This window comes from Schistocerca serialis, unplaced genomic scaffold, assembly GCF_023864345.2.
Source record: "Schistocerca serialis cubense isolate TAMUIC-IGC-003099 unplaced genomic scaffold, iqSchSeri2.2 HiC_scaffold_946, whole genome shotgun sequence".
In the NCBI taxonomy this organism is placed as follows: domain Eukaryota; kingdom Metazoa; phylum Arthropoda; class Insecta; order Orthoptera; family Acrididae; genus Schistocerca; species Schistocerca serialis.
The window spans coordinates 45,001-50,000 of NW_026048569.1; the positions used below are offsets into that span (position 1 = coordinate 45,001).

General features: G+C 51.0%; 1 non-coding gene across 1 annotated transcript in view; it reads left to right on the forward strand.

Annotated features, from left to right (window-relative positions):
* The first annotated feature begins 4,117 nt into the window (after window positions 1-4,117).
* Window positions 4,118-5,000, forward strand: part of LOC126453468 (small subunit ribosomal RNA) — a 1,908-nt gene continuing 1,025 nt past the window's right edge. Inside the window, exon 1 of the ribosomal RNA XR_007584882.1 lies at window positions 4,118-5,000. This exon is cut by the window's right edge and continues 1,025 nt beyond it. This is a non-coding gene — a ribosomal RNA (small subunit ribosomal RNA).

Sequence of the window (5,000 nt, forward strand, 5' to 3'; positions counted from 1 at the left end):
ACAAACAATGGCAGGAATGAAAGACACAGATCTGCCACAACCTTGGAATCGGAGCGCCGCCTGTCATGAGCCACAAGTGCATCCTGACGTGACAAATCGGATGATCCCGCAGGCATGCACTTACGATAATCACTATCAACGAACCTGCCGCCCCCTCCCCCCCCAAAATACACCTTTCCCTACAACGTGTACCTTAACCTAAGCTATATTGTACCTTAACCTAAGCGATATTGTACCTTAACCTAAGGTATATCGTACCTTAACCTAACCTACATTGCGCCTTCACCTAACCTACGTTGTACCTTAACCTAACCTACGTTGTACCTTAACCTAACCTACGTTGTACCTTAACCTAACCTACGTTGTACCTTAACCTAACCTACGTTGTACCTTAACCTAACCTACGTTGTACCTTAACCTAACCTACGTTGTACCTTAACCTAACCTACGTTGTACCTTAACCTAACCTACGTTGTACCTTAACCTAACCTACGTTGTGCCTTAACCTAACCTACGTTGTGCCTTAACCTAACCTACGTTGTGCCTTAACCTAACCTACGTTGTGCCTTAACCTAACCTATGTTGTGCCTTAACCTAACCTATGTTGTGCCTTAACCTAACCTATGTTGTGCCTTAACCTAACCTATGTTGTGCCTTAACCTAACCTATGTTGTGCCTTAACCTAACCTATGTTGTGCCTTAACCTAACCTATGTTGTGCCTTAACCTAACCTACGTTGTGCCTTAACCTAACCTACGTTGTGCCTTAACCTAACCTACGTTGTGCCTTAACCTAACCTACGTTGTGCCTTAACCTAACCTACGTTGTGCCTTAACCTAACCTACGTTGTGCCTTAACCTAACCTACGTTGTGCCTTAACCTAACCTACGTTGTGCCTTAACCTAACCTACGTTGTGCCTTAACCTAACCTACGTTGTGCCTTAACCTAACCTACGTTGTGCCTTAACCTAACCTACGTTGTGCCTTAACCTAACCTACGTTGTGCCTTAACCTAACCTACGTTGTGCCTTAACCTAACCTACGTTGTGCCTTAACCTAACCTACGTTGTGCCTTAACCTAACCTACGTTGTGCCTTAACCTAACCTACGTTGTGCCTTAACCTAACCTACGTTGTGCCTTAACCTAACCTACGTTGTGCCTTAACCTAACCTACGTTGTGCCTTAACCTAACCTACGTTGTGCCTTAACCTAACCTACGTTGTGCCTTAACCTAACCTACGTTGTGCCTTAACCTAACCTACGTTGTGCCTTAACCTAACCTACGTTGTGCCTTAACCTAACCTACGTTGTGCCTTAACCTAACCTACGTTGTGCCTTAACCTAACCTACGTTGTGCCTTAACCTAACCTATGTTGTGCCTTAACCTAACCTATGTTGTGCCTTAACCTAACCTATGTTGTGCCTTAACCTAACCTATGTTGTGCCTTAACCTAACCTATGTTGTGCCTTAACCTAACCTATGTTGTGCCTTAACCTAACCTATGTTGTGCCTTAACCTAACCTATGTTGTGCCTTAACCTAACCTACGTTGTGCCTTAACCTAACCCATATTGTACCTTAACCTAACCCATATTGTACCTTAACCTAACCCATATTGTACCTTAACCTAACCCATATTGTACCTTAACCTAACCCATATTGTACCTTAACGTAACCTAATTTGTGCCTTAACGTAACCTAATTTGTGCCTTAACGTAACCTAATTTGTGCCTTAACGTAACCTAATTTGTGCCTTAACGTAACCTAATTTGTGCCTTAACGTAACCTAATTTGTGCCTTAACGTAACCTAATTTGTGCCTTAACGTAACCTAATTTGTGCCTTAACGTAACCTAATTTGTGCCTTAACGTAACCTAATTTGTGCCTTAACGTAACCTAATTTGTGCCTTAACGTAACCTAATTTGTGCCTTAACGTAACCTAATTTGTGCCTTAACGTAACCTAATTTGTGCCTTAACGTAACCTAATTTGTGCCTTAACGTAACCTAATTTGTGCCTTAACGTAACCTAATTTGTGCCTTAACGTAACCTAATTTGTGCCTTAACGTAACCTAATTTGTGCCTTAACGTAACCTAATTTGTGCCTTAACGTAACCTAATTTGTGCCTTAACGTAACCTAATTTGTGCCTTAACGTAACCCATGTTGTGCCTTAACGTAACCCATGTTGTGCCTTAACGTAACCCAATTTGTGCCTTAACGTAACCCATGTTGTGCCTTAACCTAACCTATATTGTGCCTCAACCTAACCTATATTGCGCCTTAACCTGACGCACGTTGTCGCTGAACCTGCTCTGTAATTGTTATGCAACTCGTTAAATTAGTGTAGTGTTGCCTAACCGCAACCCTCGCAATATAGTTCGCTATTCGCACTGCCCGGTCCCCTGTGTATCGCGTCATGTTAAACACCTTGCAGGTGTTGCTGACTTTCCACATGCTCCTGCTATACACTGTAATGTGGATAGCAGCAGGACGTACATGCCCCCCCCCCCTTCCCCCCTGCCTTCGCAAGCTGGTCGTTGAGAAGTTTGCATGTTCAATGCCCTTCGCATGCCGACGTACTCAGCCTACGTTGTGGTACGGCCTGTCACCTGTCCGCCGATGTACGCAAAACCCACAAACTGTACTGCACATTGGTCCGTATGTACTGAATGATACATCGTGGCACATGTGTGACCGTACGACGACTGCGCCTAGCAACGGCAGACCATACAGTCCAAATATTGTGCACGCAGCTACGTGTCGTCTCCCTATAAGAGCTGGATTGCAGTGTGGTACGCCATTCAGACGTGTGGGAGGAACGGACGCCCTGGATGGCGATCAGCATGAGCAGTCTGTTGATGTAGTGGAGCGTGTATTCGGACGTAGTCGTCTCTTCTCACACACCGTGATAGCATGTTGCACCGCGTTCCACATCTGCGACATCCTGCAGAGGCCGGCTGACAGTCGTTCGCGCAATGGACACCGCATACGTACGGGGGCTACCTTCCACGTGTTCTCGAGGCGTGCACATGTTGTTGCGTCTATGTGGGCAGACGTAGTGTGTTGTGACACCTGACACAGGCATGCAATACTCGTTGCAAATGGCGATGGACGTCTACGTTTGCTGGTGACGTTACGCAAATGAACAACAGGTAACCCGTTGTGGTGCGGTTGTTCTCGCTAGAGGTGAATCAGTGTTGGCGACGATCGGTCGAGCTATTAACCGGTTGTTTCAGGGATACCCACCATGCCCACGAACGTGAAAGGGGACCCACCATGCCCACGAACGCGAAAGGGGATCTGGGTGTGAGGCGATACGCGGCGGTGGCTGGGTGGGGACCGTCCCCGGCCGGTGAGGGGGGGCCGCCCGGCGTGCTGGCAGCGCGGTGCGTGGGCGCACGCGCTACAGCCGGCTGGTGGGGGCGGCCAGTGGCAGGCGCGCCGGCCGACGGACGCGGCAGGCGGCGCAGCTGCGCGCCGGCGCCCCCTGCTCGCGGCGCCTTGCGGCCAAAGTAGGTCCTCGCGGGCCCGGTGCGAAGCGCGGTGGCCATCTGCAGTGTGCTGGTCCGATTGAGGACTGTGTGCGCTGAGGATGCGCCGCCGCCCGGCGCTCGGCGCCGCGACGCCGTCTGCTGCTCGGTCGCCCCAGCGGTTCTCGCAGGTGGTTTGTATCGCAGCTGTGCGGACGTGTTGGCGCGTGCGCTGTGCTGGGAGAGTTCGCTTCGGCACCCAAGTGGGGCTTTTGTCCTTCTGTGGCGCTGGCGTTGGAGCTGCCGGTCACCGTAGGTGGCGCGTGTTGTCTCCCGCCGGCAATGCCACGACAGCACGCTCCCGGGCCTCTGTCGGCAGCGGCAAGCTCAGTTGGGAGCACGGGGTGGTCGCACCTAAAGCGTCTACTCGCCTAACTCCGGGCGATTGCGCCTCTCTCGAACCCGACCAAGTACTTAGGACGGCGCTGCGCGCCGCCGGGACCTGAGAGGGTTTCGAGGTGTGTTGTGCAGGGGAGCTCAGCCTCCTCCTGTTTGCAGAATAATTGAGCGGACGCTTGCGTGTTCGCGCGGGCCCCCGGGACACACTCCCGGGCGGCCGGCTGCTCAGCTCTAGTTGACGCAGCTCCCTGGTTGATCCTGCCAGTAGTCATATGCTTGTCTCAAAGATTAAGCCATGCATGTCTCAGTACAAGCCGCATTAAGGTGAAACCGCGAATGGCTCATTAAATCAGTTATGGTTCCTTAGATCGTACCCACGTTACTTGGATAACTGTGGTAATTCTAGAGCTAATACATGCAAACAGAGTCCCGACCAGAGATGGAAGGGACGCTTTTATTAGATCAAAACCAATCGGTCGGCTCGTCCGGTCCGTTTGCCTTGGTGACTCTGAATAACTTTGGGCTGATCGCACGGTCCTCGTACCGGCGACGCATCTTTCAAATGTCTGCCTTATCAACTGTCGATGGTAGGTTCTGCGCCTACCATGGTTGTAACGGGTAACGGGGAATCAGGGTTCGATTCCGGAGAGGGAGCCTGAGAAACGGCTACCACATCCAAGGAAGGCAGCAGGCGCGCAAATTACCCACTCCCGGCACGGGGAGGTAGTGACGAAAAATAACGATACGGGACTCATCCGAGGCCCCGTAATCGGAATGAGTACACTTTAAATCCTTTAACGAGTATCTATTGGAGGGCAAGTCTGGTGCCAGCAGCCGCGGTAATTCCAGCTCCAATAGCGTATATTAAAGTTGTTGCGGTTAAAAAGCTCGTAGTTGGATTTGTGTCCCACGCTGTTGGTTCACCGCCCGTCGGTGTTTAACTGGCATGTATCGTGGGACGTCCTGCCGGTGGGGCGAGCCGAAGGCGTGCGACCGCCTCGTGCGTGCTCGTGCGTCCCGAGGCGGACCCCGTTGAAATCCTACCAGGGTGCTCTTTATTGAGTGTCTCGGTGGGCCGGCACGTTTACTTTGAACAAATTAGAGTGCTTAAAGCAGGCAAGCCCGCCT